Here is a 17,050-nt window from a genome sequence, read left to right as displayed (position 1 = left end):
GCATCATGTCCAGGGGTTGTACTTGTACATCAAGCTACATAAACAGGATATAGGCCCCTATGGGCCTCATGGCTCTGCAATCATCATTATTATTAATTTCTTGTCCCATACACACCACCCTATAATTTAAGACACACAGACCATCCCTACTTTACAGTCCCCACAAGGATAAAAAAAGGAAAGTGGGCGCCATGCCTTCAAATTTAAAGCTCCATCTGATTGGAATGACCTACCAAGTCCATTTAGATCAATAACTTCCCTCAATGTATTTAAGGGATCCATTTTCATACACCTTCTAACACCGTGCTCATGCTTCTAAATTAACATACTCTTCTTGGCAGTTGTCTTTGTTTTCCATAAACATAACATACTGACTGATCTGCATGTACCTTCATATGTGTTCCCTGCTGGTTTGGTGCTGCTGTTCATTATTATCACATATGCATGCTGGTATTCTTTGTTTGGATTTTGCTTAAACGTGGTTATATTGTGCAATGTGTATATTTTTCCCCATATGAACTCTACTGCTATTTAGGGTTGAAACAGTGGATGGGAGCTATCTTTGGGAGAGCTTTTGTCCTGTCTGTATGTATGGTTGTAGGCCTACTGTTGTATTGTTTTGTGAACTGTATTGTATCTGTGTTGAGGACCCCCTCTAAAATGAGATGTGACATATCAATACTAATAATAATATTATATGCTCGTATATGACAGAGCATTCCGTCATAAGCAGCTGATGGTCCAAAGTTTATTAATACCTACCAAGTGTGGTCTAAACATACAATGTGTGAACAAGTGTGAACAACCCCTGAATTTTCTTTAATCTAATTTACAGAAAATCTGCAGGTCAAATGACAGTAAAACAACGAATGAGACTGAAATTGAATCGAGACTTTTATTTCTATCTGCAGCATAATGTTGGTGTGACATGTTCAGTGTACAGTATAACAGTATCATAATAATGAAATGTGTAGCGTTAGATGTAATGAAGCAGAAATAAATCATAATCGTCAGAAATAATGATGCAATCGGTGGGGAAAAAAACAGGTCATTTAAACAGTAAACAAGATTCCTTGTAATTAAAAATGTAAAAAAACATCATCATACATACAACACTTTTACGTGGATGTGCTAAGCTCTTGTCATAATGTAAACACTAGGGTTTCTCTCTAGTGTGAATTATCCGGTGGATTTTAAGGCTGGACAAATGAGAGAAGTGTTGTCCACAATGATCACATCCATAGGGTTTCTCTCCAGTGTGAATTCTCTGGTGTGTTTTAAGGCTGGACATTTCAGAGAAGTGTTGTCCACACTGATCACACCCATAGGGTTTCTCTCCAGTGTGGATTTTCTGGTGTGATTTAAGGCCAGCAATTTGAGAGAAGTGTTGTCCACAATGATCACATCCATAGGGTTTCTCTCCAGTGTGAATTCTCTGGTGTGTTTTAAGGCTGGACATTTCAGAGAAGTGTTGTCCACATTGATCACATCCATAGGGTTTCTCTCCAGTGTGAATTCTCTGGTGTGTTTTAAGGCTGGACATTGTAGAGAAGTGTTGTCCACACTGATCACACCCATATGGTTTCTCTCCAGTGTGGATTATATGATGTCTTTTAAGGTTGGACATTAGAGAGAAGTGTTGTCCACATTGATCACATCCATAGGGTTTCTCTCCAGTGTGGATTATATGATGTCTTTTAAGGTTGGACATTAGAGAGAAGTGTTGTCCACACTGATCACATCCATAGGGTTTCTCTCCAGTGTGGTTTCTATGGTGTTTTTTAAGGTTGGACATTAGAGAGAAGTGTTGTCCACATTGATCACATCCATAGGGTTTCTCCCCAGTATGAATTCTCTGGTGGCTTTTAAGGGTAGACATTTGAGAGAAGTGTTGTCCACACTGATCACATCCATAGGGTTTTTCTCCAGTGTGAATTTTCTGGTGTGTTTTAAGGCTGGACATTAGAGAGAAGTGTTGTCCACAGTGATCACATCCATAGGGTTTCTCTCCAGTGTGAATTCTCTGGTGTATTTTAAGGCTGGACATTTCAGAGAAGTGTTGTCCACATTGATCACATCCAAAGGGTTTTTCTCCACTGTGAATTCTCTGGTGTGATTTAAGGTGGGCCAAACGAGCGAAGTGTTGTCCACACTGATAACATCCATAGGGTTTCTCTCCAGGGTGAATTATCTGGTGTCTTTTAAGGCTGGACATTCTAGAGAAGTGTTGTCCACACTGATCACAGCAATGGTGTTTTTTCTTTGTCAAGCTTCTTTGTTCATTCACCTCTGATAGGTCAGAGAAGTCAGACTGATGATGAGACCCTGGATTGGAAACAAATACAAAATAAAGATTGTTGATACGTAGACTAAAAAAGTAATTGTTGTGCAACAAATCCCTGTCGTGTAATTGAGAATATTGATAGAATAAAAACAGAACAGTGAGAGAAAAGGGAGGTTGAGTAACATACCAAGGTCTTTGGGTTCCTCCTGTTCAGCAGAAATGTCCCTGGTGGGTTCGAGAGAGTTCATCTTCACCTGAAGTCTGCAGTCCACATGCAGTCAGATGTGATCAGAAAGGATCCTGGAGGAGTTGTGGAGAAATGACACAGACCAAGTCTTCTTATACCAGAGAGCCACTAACTGCTTTGAATGATTGACTAAGAGAACAATAGAACCATCTCTCCACCAATCACAGTCTAACATACTGTCCTCCACCCTCCCTCCTCCCCACAGATATACTCACTCAATGGATCCAAAGTGGTCACACAATAAATAAATAAAAGGTGTTACACGCCCCAGGGGTGTGGCTTAGTAAACATATATATGTTGTAACTGATCTGCCAGGTTAACCTGAATAAACAGGGAGACAGAGTCAGTTTCAGTGTTGTTCGTTTCCTTGTCATCTGATTTATTAACAATTATGCAGGTTCAATTACCATTTGCTTTTCTTTCTTTGTTTTAAAGAGTTTCACTTACTGTATGAACATTCACATTTTCACACAATATCAATAAACCCATCTTTTCTTATACATATTCATCAACATCACAATACATATTTTCCATTCATATTCCCATATGTTTACTTTTCATCATGAAATCACATCATGAAATCACATTCTCATCAAATTAAATTGCTTGTTCTTAAAACAGGTTAACAGCACTGTACTGACATGCTACATACTAGGCTACAAGATACATTTCAAGGCATACTGGAGAGGATTATTAAATATATAATACCGAAAATTATAATACCGCAGCAACAGGCCCTGACGCAGGATGGTCCAGAGTGCCCCCCACCAAGCCGCTATAGAAACAAATTAACTTGTTTAAAACAACGGTTTTGTATCAGACCAAAGACTACTCTAAAATGAATAGATTCAAGCTGTGGCAAGTAGCATTATATTTCGGTCTCTTTTCTGTTTAGCCAATTATGAAAAGAAAGTAAGAAAACAAAGAATTATCAAATACTGTAAAATACTGGCATTTTATTTTAAACTATTCATTTTGTTTCTCAAAGCTGTTTTGACCACAATAAATGAGCTGATGGGCAGAATGGACAGTTATAGTTGCGCAGCAGCGGCAGCGCGCTGTATGCGCCCATGCACAATTAATTATGCTCAAGTCCTCCATGTAAAATGCAGCAACATTCCATTTCCAACACAACAATGTCCATATGAAATCTCCATATGAAAAGCTTTGTTTGAAGACCACCCACAGGCAGCAGGTCACTTGAATTAGCACCTTGGACAGCGGGTTGAGAGGAGAAAAAAAGAGAGAAAAAAAAGGTGAAGTTGAGCTATAAAAAATATGGTGACGGCGCACCACGAAAAATAGGCAGCTAATTATGTAATTAAATAAAGAGGCTTTGCCTCTGCGCTCTGCTTACCTTATAGGTACCTTCCGGGATTTTCTCTCTGATGACAGTATGACAGTAAAACAAAGAATAGGGTTGAGAATGAAATTGAATAGAGACTTTTATTTATATCTGCAGCATAATGTTGGTGTGACATGTTCAGTGTTCAGTATAACAGCAGTATCATAATAACATGCAGCATCAGATGTAATGAAGCAGAAATAAATCATGGTCGTCAGAAATAATGTAGATAGTTTGATGCAATGGGTGAAAAAAGAGGCTCCTCTAACAGACTCCAAGACAAAGTCACCACCATACTTTTAGGTGTTAATAATTTCTCTAAAAAAAATATATGAAAGACGCAGTGAATAAGAAATACCACAAAAGAGAACAGGTCATTTAAACAGTATACAACGTTAACAATGAAACATGTAGCGTCAGATGTAATGAAGCAGAAATAAATCTTGATTGTCAGAAATAATTTAGATACATTGGAGAAAAAAAGAGGATCCAACACAAAGTCACCACCATAACTTTCGGTTTGAATAATTATCTAAAAAAAAATTGTAATAAAAAATGTAGCTCTTGTCATAATGTAAATGTTTTCTCTCCAGTGTGAATTATCTGGTGTGTTTTAAGGTGGGCCAATCGAATATGATTTTTCTGGTGGCTTTTAAGGTTGCATAATAAAGAGAAGTGTTGTCCACACTGATCACATCCATAGGGTTTCTCCCCAGTATGAATTCTCTGGTGTCTTTTAAGGTTGGCCAATTGAGAGAAGTGTCGTCCACAATGATCACAAGCAGAAATAAATCTTGATTGTCAGAAATAATTTAGATACATTGGAGAAAAAAAGAGGATCCAACACAAAGTCACCACCATAACTTTCGGTTTGAATAATTATCTAAAAAAAAATTGTAATAAAAAATGTAGCTCTTGTCATAATGTAAATGTTTTCTCTCCAGTGTGAATTATCTGGTGTGTTTTAAGGTGGGCCAATCGAATATGAATTTTCTGGTGGCTTTTAAGGTTGCATATTAAAGAGAAGTGTTGTCCACACTGATCACATCCATAGGGTTTCTCCCCAGTATGAATTCTCTGGTGTCTTTTAAGGTTGGCCAATTGAGAGAAGTGTCGTCCACAATGATCACATCCATAGGGTTTCTCTCCAGCGTGAATTATCTGGTGTGTTTTAAGGCTGGACAATTGAGAGAAGTGTCGTCCACAATGATCACATCCATAGGGTTTCTCTCCAGTGTGAATCCTTTGGTGTGTTTTAAGGTAGGTAAATCGAGAGAAGTGTCGTCCACACTGATCACACCCATACGGTTTTTCTCCTGTGTGAATTTTCTGGTGTGTTTTAAGGCTGGACATTGTAGAGAAGTGTTGTCCACATTGATCACATCCATAGGGTTTCTCTCCAGTGTGAATCTTCTGGTGGCTTTTAAGGGTAGACATTAGAGAGAAGTGTTGTCCACATTGATCACATCCATAGGGTTTCTCTCCAGTGTGAATTCTCTGGTGTGTTTTAAGGTGGGCCAATTGAGAGAAGTGTTGCCCACACTGATCACATCCATAGGGTTTCTCTCCATTGTGAATTCTCTGGTGTGTTTTAAGGTGGGCCAATTGAGAGAAGTGTTGCCCACACTGATCACATCCATAGGGTTTCTCTCCAGTGTGAATTCTCTGGTGGCTTTTAAGGGTAGACATTTGAGAGAAGTGTTGTCCACACTGATCACATCCATAGGGTTTTTCTCCAGTGTGAATTCTCTGGTGTTTTTTAAGGTTGGACATTTCAGAGAAGTGTTGTCCACATTGATTACATCCATAGGGTTTTTCTCCAGTGTGAATTCTCTTGTGTGTTTTAAGGTTGGCCAATCGAGAGAAGTGTTGTCCACACTGATCACAGCAATGGTGTTTTTTCTTTGTCAAGCTTCTTTGTTCATTCACCTCTGGTAGGTCAGGGCAGTCAGACTGATGATGAGACACTGGATTGGAAACAAATACAAAATAAAGATTGTTGATAGGTTGATAAGTAGACAACAAAAGTAATTGTTGTGCAACAAATCCCTGTCATGTAGCTAACTATTAAAACAATGGACTTAAAAACCTTAGCATAATACTACAAATATTTGGTTGTTGCTGTGATGCAAAACACAAATGATCTACAGCAAAGCTACTAATAATAAGCTCATAATACAATTACTATTGATAATATTGAGGGAATAAAAACAGAACAGTGGGAGAGAAAAGGGAGGTTGAGTAACATACCAAGGTCTTTGGGTTCCTCCTGTTCAGCAGAAATGTCCCTGGTGGGTTTGAGAGAGTTCATCTTCACCTGAAGTCTGCAGTCCACAGTCAGATGTGATCAGAAATGATCCTGTAGGAGTTGTGGAGAAATGACACAGACCAAGTCTTCTTATACCAGAGAGCCACTAACTGCTTTGAATGATTGACTAAGAGAACAATAGAACCATCTCTCCACCAATCACAGTCTAACATACTGTCCTCCACCCTCCCTCCTCCCCACAGATATACTCACTCAATGGATCCAAAGTGGTCACACAATAAAAAGTATTAGACCAAGGACTGAGAAATTGTGATTTGTGTATTTATTATGGCTAGATTTTATTTTATAATGTGAATTTGTTTTGTATTCATTTTTATTTATTTTATATTTATTATCTATTATACTGTACCTCTAACATTACAAGTGTTATTATGATCTACTAAATTATATGTCATGTTACTGACTGGATGTCATCAACAAACTGGACTCCTAGCCTACATACCATATATACAATATATTAATTAAAATAAAGTCAAATCACAATGTAAGTCTCATCAGCTTTTTAATCAAATGTATTGCTTGAATTACTTGTGTATTTTTGTGGAGTGACACTGTTTACTTATTCCATCACTGAACAAACCACAGGGTAGGTGGAAGGACATTTAAACAGTCTTCTTACCAATTAATTGAAAATAAATATCCAACAAATTCACAAGTTAAGGTGTATTATCTCGCATGATACTGTGCAGTAACTTAGTTAGGATCAAAAGGTCACTTTAAAGAAGAGTGCAGCCTGAAAGTAGTAACACCTCCCCTTTGTCTTGGAGTGGTGAAAACCCTCCTCACAGCTCTCCTCCAGTTAACTGCAGTCAGGCTCCATTTAAAGTAGTAACACCTCCCCTTTGTCTTGGAGTGGTGAAAACCCTCCTCACAGCTCTCCTCCAGTTAACTGCAGTCAGGCTCCATTTCAATGTGAAAGGCTCATAACACATACATGATGATGGGCCATCATCAGAGATATGACACAAGTTTCAATGTGCTTTTCTTTGACGAAAAAAAAACACAAAGCCAGAGATGTCAGCAGTTGATTCCCAAAGTTATTGATCAAGTTATTCACTGTGTAATATAATTGTACATTATATATAAAAAAGGCTTAGCCCTATGTGAATGAAATTATTTGATGATTATTGGACATTAAACGTCTTTCATTCTTTCATCTTCACATGCCAAATTCACAATTGCACAATTTTCTATAGCAATGTAGTCATTTTAACAGTAGGCTAGTAACCTAACTGTATGGACATATATTGTTCATGTTTTGTATAGACAAGTGTATCTACAATATTTAATGTCAAGACATTTGATTTAACTGTGGATTTATTTTTCAAGATTATTCCACAATTTTCACAAATGTTCACAATTATTCTGTTATATTTTCTTTAAGCTGACAACACATCATATGACAATGCGTTCTGAAATTGTAGATCGGTTAAATGATTAATTCACAAGTCTAAAATACATCAATATACTAAATATACTATGTAATATACAGCAAATCTGCATGTGAAATTACAGTGAAACAAGGAATAAGATTGAGAATTAAATTGAATATTGTTTATTTCTATCTGCAGCATAATGTTGGTGTGACATGTTCCACAAAAGCAATACAGTATCACACTAATAAAACATGTAGGGTCAGATGTAATGAAGCAGAAATATATAATGTAGATAGAGTGATGCAATGAGGGTAAAACTCCAACAAAAAGTCACCACCATACTAATGATGACTGGTCAACAACCCATCTAGATACAAGAATGTGTAAATTGGTGGATACTTGGAGACAATGACAGTTAAAGTGTGTAGATTATACTGAGAGCTATCTGCATTTAAAATGCAAATAAGACAACGTGTGTGTGTGTGTGTGTGTGTGTGTGTGTGTGTGTGTGTGTGTGGATTATACTGAGAGGTCCATCTGCATTTAAAATATGTGAATTGATTGAGTGCAACAAGCTGGTGTTAAATTATATTTATAAGACTAAACTTAACCTGTACACTAAAACCAGCTAAGTGGCCTTGTTGTTAGAGTGTCCACCCTGAGACTGGGAGGTCGGGGGTTCGATCCCAGTGCCTCCCTGCTTGGCATTCAGCATCAAGGGTTGGATATGGGGTAAGTCCCTGTGACATACTAGCATCATGTCCAGAGGTTGTACTTGATATAGGCCCATGCCCTATGGGCCTCATGGCTCGGCAATCATTATTATTATTATTATTAATGTCTTGTCCCATACACACCACCCTATAATTTAAGACACACAGACCATCCCTACTTTACAGTCCCCACAAGGATAAAAAAGGAAAGTGGGCGCCGTGCCTTCAAATTTAAAGCTCCATCTGATTGGAATGACCTACCAAGTCCATTTAGATCAATCACTTCCCTCAATGTATTTAAGGAATCCATTTTCATACACCTTAACACCATGCTCATGCTTCTAAATTAACATACTCTTCTTTGCAGTTGTATTTGTTTTCCATAAACATAACATACTGACTGATCTGCATAATGTAACCTCATATGTGTTCCCTGCTGGTTCAGGAAAAATATAGCCTAAATTAAAAAAAGCTTATATGACAGAGCATTCCGACATAAGCAACTGACAGTTGGATTGTATATGATGGAATACTCAGAAGCAGTTAATTTGTTAAAAGACCACGTATTCGTCATACACTCGTCCTCTATAATTACGCTTTAGTTAAAGGCTACTGTTCACGCTAAACAGTTATATGTTTATATCTATCCGTAACCAGTGTATACAACCTTGTGAACTTCTAAATAATTTGATGGACTAAAAGCTTCTCCAAACACATGAATTTCTCTATGAATTTGAAGGATCTGGTGTATTTTGGACATTATGGGGAAGCCTAATTAGGCCTAATGAAAAGCATATGAGCCGAAATGTTTAATGTGTAATCCTGTTGCAAACTTGCAATCAATCCAATCATAGACCTTCATGTTCAGTTTCTACAAGAACATGGAGCCCATTATTAAATGGAACCCATGTTCTCGTAGAAACTGAATTTGAACGGGATTGCTTCTTCCAAGTGTGGCATAAAAATAAAATGTGTGTCTGAACAAATTTAATCTAAATGTAATTGACAGAAAATCTGCAGATCAAATGACAGTAAAACAAAGAATAAGGTTGAGAATGACATTGAATATCGAGACCTTTATTTCTATCTGACATGTTCAGTATACAGTATAAAAGCAGTATCATAATAACGAAGCAGAAATAAGTCGTCAGAAATAATGTAGATAGATTGATGCAATGGGTGAAAAAAGAGGCTCCTCTAACAGACGCCAAGCCAAAGTCACCACCATACTTTTAGGTGTTAATAATTTCTCTAAAGAAATATATGAAAGACCCAGTGAATAAGAAATACCACAAAAAAGAACGGGTCATTTAAACAGTATAAAACTTTAATTGTAATTAAAAATGTTTAAAAAAAAAGATAATCATACAACACTTTTTATGTGGACGTGCTGAGCTCTTGTCATAATGTAAACACTAGGGTTTCTCTCTAGTGTGAATTATCCTGTGGCTTTTAAGGTTGGACAAATCAGAGAAGTGTTGTCCACAATGATCACATCCATAGGGTTTCTCTCCAGTGTGACTTCTCTGGTGGCTTTTAAGGCTGGACATTGTAGAGAAGTGTTGTCCACACTGATCACATCCATAGGGTTTCTCTCCAGTGTGAATTCTCTGGTGGATTTTAAGGTTGGACAATTGAGAGAAGTGTTGTCCACACTGATCACATCCATAGGGTTTTTCTCCAGTGTGAATTCTCTGGTGTGTTTTAAGGCTGAACATGTGAGAGAAGTGTTGTCCACATTGATCACATCCATAGGGTTTCTCTCCAGTGTGAATTATATGGTGTTTTTTAAGGCTGGACATTTCAGAGAAGTGTTGTCCACACTGATCACATCCATAGGGTTTCTCTCCAGTGTGAATTCTTTGGTGTCTTTTAAGGTTGGACATTGTAGAGAAGTGTTGTCCACACTGATCACACCCATAGATTTTCTCACCAGTGTGAATTCTTTGGTGTCTTTTAAGGTGGGCCAATTGAGAGAAGTGTTGTCCACACTGATCACATCCATATGGTTTCTCTCCAGTGTGGATTCTATGGTGTCTTTTAAGGTGGGCCAATTGAGAGAAGTGTTGTCCACACTGATCACAGCAGTGGTGTTTTTTCTTTGTCAAGCTTCTTTGTTCATTCACCTCTGGTAGGTCAGGGCAGTCAGACTGATGATGAGACCCTGGATTGGAAACAAATACAAAATAAAGATTGTTGATAAGTTGATAAGTAGGGGAGAGCGGGGTCGGTTGATGCGCATTTTACTAATCCCTCCCTACACAGAGATTAATTAATTTCAAGTAACCAAACTTTTTTGTGAACAAGATACACTTGTCCTCTCACATTACCCAGAGTGTTTTTTTAATTTTGGTGAAACGAGTCGGACGCAATCGGCAAGCAAAGTGATCTCGCGCTCGGAGGACGAAAGGATTTCGGAAGGACGAAAGATGAGGAAGTGAGCGCGAGATCACTTTGCTTGCCGATTGCGTCCGACTCGTTTCACCAAAATAAAAAAACACTTGGGGTAATGTGAGAGGACAAGTGTATCTTGTTCACAAAAAAGTTTGGTTACTTGAAATGAATTAGTCTCTGTGCAGGGAGGGAATTAGTAAAATGCGCGCTGACCGCCCTGTCTCTCCCCCAGTCTCCGCTACTTAAAGCGTGCAAAAACACAAAAGGGTCTGTAGCTCGGTCAATCTTAGGCGGAAATGGATTATTTTTTGTCTGCGAGGCTTTCGGGCGCTGTGGAATCGAATGACGTCACCGGAAATACGCGACGAAAAGGTGTTGCATGGTATCCAGTGAAAGGTGAAACCGTCCTACCTACACAACTGACCCCGCTCTCCCCTAGACAACAAAAGTAATTGTTGTGCAACAAATCCCTGTCATGTAGCTAACTATTAAAACAATGGACATAACCTTGGCATGACTAAAATATAGGGATTAAGTGATTACTTAATCTCTATATTTAAGTAATACTAGAAATATGTGGTTGTTGCTGTGATGCAAAACAAAATGATCTACAACAAAGCTACTAATAATAAGCTAACAATAAAATGACTATTGAGAATATTGAGGGAATAAAAACAGAACAGTGGGAGAGAAAAGGGAGGTTGACTAACATACCAAGGTCTTTGGGTTCCTCCTGTTCAGCAGAAATGTCCCTGGTGGGTTCGAGAGAGTTCATCTTCACCTGAAGTCAGATGTGATCAGAAATGATCCTGGAGGAGTTGTGGAGAAATGACACAGACCAAGTCTTCTTATACCAGAGAGACACTAACTGCTTTGAATGATTGACTAAGAGAACAATAGAACCATCTCTCCACCAATCACAGTCTAACATACTGTCCTCCCTCCTCCCCACAGATATACTCACTCAATGGATCCAAAGTGGTCACACAATAAATAAATAAAGTGTTACACGCCCCAGGGGTGTGGCTTAGTAAACATATACATTTTGTAACTGATCTGCCAGGTTAACCTGAATAAACAGGGAGACAGAGTCAGTTTCAGTGTTGTTCGTTTCTCTCTTCCTTGTCATCTGATTTATTAACAATTATGCAGGTTCAATTACCCTTTGCTTTTCTTTCTTTGTTTTAAAGAGTTTCACTTACTGTATGAACATTCACATTTCCACACAATACCAATAAACCCATATTTTCTTATACATATTCATCAACATCACAGTTCCATTCATATTCCCATAGGTTTACTTTTCTCAGCATCAAAATACTGTAATATACTGTTTGGCTTTTACCAATGTGTTGTTTAGAATTAATTCTGTTTTAACTGTCATGTCTCCATGCACTTATTTATATAACCATGAATTATCTGTATCATGAAATCACATTCTCATCAAATTAAATTGCTCCTGTTCTTAAAACAGGTTAACAGCACTGTACTGACATGCTACATATGCCTACTAGGCTACAAGATACATTTCAAGGCATAATGGAGAGGATTATTAAATATATAATACCGAAAATAAACATGTCTCAAAGTACACAGTAGAAACACATTTAACATTTACAACAGGAGCTTTTACCACAAAGGGAGCAACACAAATACTGTCAGTGAAAACAACTAAAATGCCACGTTTGTGAGCAGCAGTAATGGCTGCCATGAATCTGACTGCTTAGGTCTAGATTCAACTACACATCAAATTACTACAGAATCACGTCATTTCTGGCATAAAACCAAGACAAACTTTGTTTTATAGTACAAAGTGCTCATAGTAAACATGTCCTAATTTATATTTACCTGAATAAACAGGGAAAAACGGGAGACAGAGTCAGTTTCTTTGTTGTTTGTTTCTCTCTTCCTTGTCATCTGAAGAAAGACGTCACCTGACCTCCTATCTAACCTGACTCATAAGAACGCCTTTGCCACCTGGTGGCGGAATGTGGAATAGGTCCATTCCTACAACAGCTCAATCCCAAGACACAATAAGGCTGTTCAAAATACAAAAACACACATATAATAAAAACAAAAATGTGACTACACTTTTGGGTACGTCACATAAGCATTTAAGATTAGACCAAGGACTGAGAAACTGTGATTTGTGTATTTATTATGGCTAGATTTGATTTTATAATGTGAATTTGTTTTGTATTCATTTTATATTTTGTTTCATTATTCTGCTTTATAAATATATCTATGGATGTCATCAACAAACTGGACTCCTAGTCTACACACCATAGATACAATATATTTATTAAATAAAGTCAAATCACAATGTAAGTCTCATCAGCTTTTTAATCAAATTGAATGTATTGCTTGAATTACTTGTGTAACTTGGGAGTGACACTGTTTACTTATTCCATCACTGAACAAACCACAGGGTAGGTGGAATGACATTTAACAATTAAACAGTCTTTTTTTTTTTTTTTTAAGATATTTTTTTGCGGCTTACGCCTTTATTGATTTTTAAGGGATAGAAAGTAGGCTGACAGGAAACGGGAGAGAGATGGGGGGATGACATGCGGTAAAGGCCGTGTCGGGTCCGGGAGTCGAACCCGCGGCACACCGCGACTGGATCACCAGTCCGGTGCCCAGACCGTTACGCTACGGCCTGGGCCCAATTAAACAGTCTTGTTACCAACTAATTGAAAACAAATATCCAACAAATTCACAAGATTATAATGTGTATTATCTCGCATGATACTGTGCAGTAACTTAGTTAGGATCAAACGGTCACTTTAAAGAAGAGTGCAGCCTGAAAGTAGTAACACCTCCCCTTTGTCTTGGAGTGGTGAAAACCCTCCTCACAGCTCTCCTCCAGTTAACTGCAGTCAGGCTCCATTTAAAGTAGTAACACCTCCCCTTTTTCTTGGAGTGGTGAAAACCCTCCTCACAGCTCTCCTCCAGTTAACTGCAGTCGGGCTCCATTTAAAGTAGTAACACCTCCCCTTTGTCTTGGAGTGGTGAAAACCCTCCTCACAGCTCTCCTCCAGTTAACTGCAGTCAGGCTCCATTTAAAGTAGTAACACCTCCCCTTTGTCTTGGAGTGGTGAAAACCCTCCTCACAGCTCTCCTCCAGTTAACTGCAGTCAGGCTCCATTTCAATGTGAAAGGCTCATAACACATAGATGATGATGGGCCATCATCAGAGATATGTTCATAGACACAAGTTTCAATGTGCTTTTCTTTGACGAAAAAAAAAACACAAAGCCAGAGATGTCAGCAGTTGATTCCCAAAGTTATTGATCAAGTTATTCACTGTGTAATATAATTGTAAATTATATTTAAAAAAAGGCTTAGCCCTATGTGAATGAAATTATTTGATGATTATTGGACATTAAACGTCTTTCATTCTTTCATCTTCACATGCCAAATTCACAATTGCACAATTTTCTATAGCAATGTAGTCATTTTAACAGTAGGCTAGTAACCTAACTGTATGGACATATATTGTTCATGTTTTGTATAGACAAGTGTATCTACAATATTTAATGTCAAGACATTTGATTTAAATGTGGATTTATTTTTCAAGATTATTCCACAATTTTCACAAATGTTCACAATTATTCTGTTATATTTTCTTTAAGCTGACAACACATCATATGACAATGCGTTGTGAAATTGTAGATCGGTTAAATGATTAATTCACAAGTCTCAAATACATCAATATACTAAATACTATGTAATATACAGCAAATCTGAGGGTAAAACTCCAACAAAAAGTCACCACCATACTAATGATGACTGGTCAACAACCCATCTAGATACAAGAATACAAGAATGTGTAAATTGGGGGATACTTGGAGACAATGACAGTTAAAGTGTGTAGATTATACTGAGAGGGCCATCTGCATTTAAAATGCAAATAAAACAACATGTGTGTGTGTGTGTGTGTGTGTGTGTGTGTGTGTGTGTGTGTGTGTGTGTGTGTGTGTGTGTGTGTGTGTGTGTGTGTGTGTGTGTGTGTGTGTGTGTGTGTGTGTGTGAATTATACTGAGATTGAATCTGCATTTAAAATGTATAAATTGATTGAGTGCAACAAGCTGGTGTTAAATTATATTTCTAAGACTAAGCTTAACCTGTACATTAAAACCAGCTAAGTGGCCTTGTTGTTAGAGTGTCCGCCCTGAGACTGGGAGGTCGGGGGTTCGATCCCAGTGCCTCCCTGCTTGGCATTCAGTGTCAAGGCTTGGATATGGGGTAAGTCCCTGTGACATGCTAGCATCATGTCCAAAAAATAATAATACAATGTGTGAACAACCCCTGATTTATTTTAAATCTAATTTACAGAAAATCTGCAGGTCAAATTGTCGTAAAACAACGAATGAGACTGAAATTGAATAGAGACTTTTATTTCTATCTGCAGCATAATGTTGGTGTGACATGTTCAGTGTACAGTATAACAGCAGTATCATAACAATGAAATGTGTAGCGTCAGATGTAATGAAGCAGAAATGAATCATAATCGTCAGAAATAATGATGGTGGGAAAAAAAGAGGCTCTAACAGACTCCAGCACAAAGTCGAGACCATACTTCGGTTTTAATGATTTCTCTGAAAGACTCAGTGAATAAGAAATACCAAAAAATAACAGGTCATTTAAACAGTATACAACTTTCCTTGTAATTAAAAAAACTAAAAATACAAAACTTTTACGTGGATGTGCTAAGCTCTTAATAAAGTCATAATGTAAACACTAGGGTTGCTCTCTAGTGTGAATTATCCGGTGGATTTTAAGGCTGGACAATTGAGAGAAGTGTTGTCCACAATGCTCACATCCATAGGGTTTCTCTCCAGTGTGAATTCTCTGGTGTTTTTTAAGGCTGGACATTAGAGAGAAGTGTTGTCCACACTGATCACATCCATAAGGTTTTTCTCCAGTGTGAATTCTCTTGTGTCTTTTAAGGTTGGACATTTGAGAGAAGTGTTCTCCACATTGATCACATCCATAGGGTTTTTCTCCAGTGTGAATTACCTGGTGTATTTTAAGTTTGGACATTTCAGCAAAGTGCCGTCCACATTGATCACATCCATAGGGTTTCTCTCCAGTGTGAATTCTCTTGTGTTTTTTAAGGTTGGACATTGTAGAGAAGTGTTGTCCACACTGCTCACATCCATAGGGTTTCTCTCCAGTGTGAATTCTCTCGTGGCTTTTAAGGATGGACATTGTAGAGAAGTGTTGTCCACATTGATCACATCCATAGGGTTTCTCTCCAGTGTGAATTCTCTGGTGTGTTTTAAGGCTGGACATTTGAGAGAAGTGTCGTCCACATTGATCACATCCATATGGTTTCTCTCCAGTGTGAATTCTCTGGTGTGTTTTAAGGCTGGACATTTGAGTGAAGTGTTGTCCACACTGATCACAGCAATGGTGTTTTTTCTTTGTCAAGCTTCTTTGTTCATTCACCTCTGGTAGGTCAAGGCAGTCAGACTGATGATGAGACAGAGACACTGGATTGGAAACACATAAAACATAACATTGTTGATAGGTTGATAAGTAGACAACAATATTAATTAACAAGTAATTGTTGTGCAACACATCCCTGTGATGTAGCCAACTATTAAAACAATGGACTTAAAAACCTTAGCATGACTAAATATAGGGATTAAGTGATTACTTAATCCTTAAATAATACTACAAATATTTGGTAGTTGCTGTGATGCAAAACACAAATGATCTACAGCAAAGCTACTGATAATAAGCCAACAATAAAATGACTATTGAGAATATTGAGGGAATAAAAACAGAACAGTAGGAGAGAAAAGGGAGGTTGAGTAACATACCAAGGTCTTTGGGTTCCTCCTGTTCAGCAGAAATGTCCCTGGTGGGTTCGAGAGAGTTCATCTTCACCTGAAGTCTGCAGTCCACAGTCAGATGTGATCAGAAATGATCCTGGAGGAGTTGTGGAGAAATGACACAGACCAAGTCTTCTTATACCAGAGAGCCACTAACTGCTTTGAATGATTGACTAAGAGAACAATAGAACCATCTCTCCACCAATCACAGTCTAACATACTGTCCTCCACCCTCCCTCCTCCCCACAGATATACTCACTCAATGGATCCAAAGTGGTCACACAATAAAAGGTATGGTAAGCATTTAAGATTAGACCAAGGACTGAGAAACTGTGATTCGTTTACTACTAGATTTGATTTTATAATGTGAATTTGTTTTGTATTCAGTTTTATTTTGTTTCATTATTCTGCTTTATAAGATTATAAGGTGTATTATTTACTATATATTATACTGTCAAAAGTTATTGATCAAGTTCTTCACTGTGCAATATAATTGTCTAAAAAAACTAAGTTTGGCC

Source organism: Protomyctophum parallelum (assembly GCF_964188405.1).
Source record: "Protomyctophum parallelum genome assembly, chromosome: 7".
In the NCBI taxonomy this organism is placed as follows: domain Eukaryota; kingdom Metazoa; phylum Chordata; class Actinopteri; order Myctophiformes; family Myctophidae; genus Protomyctophum; species Protomyctophum parallelum.
This window is presented reverse-complemented; position numbering follows the sequence as displayed.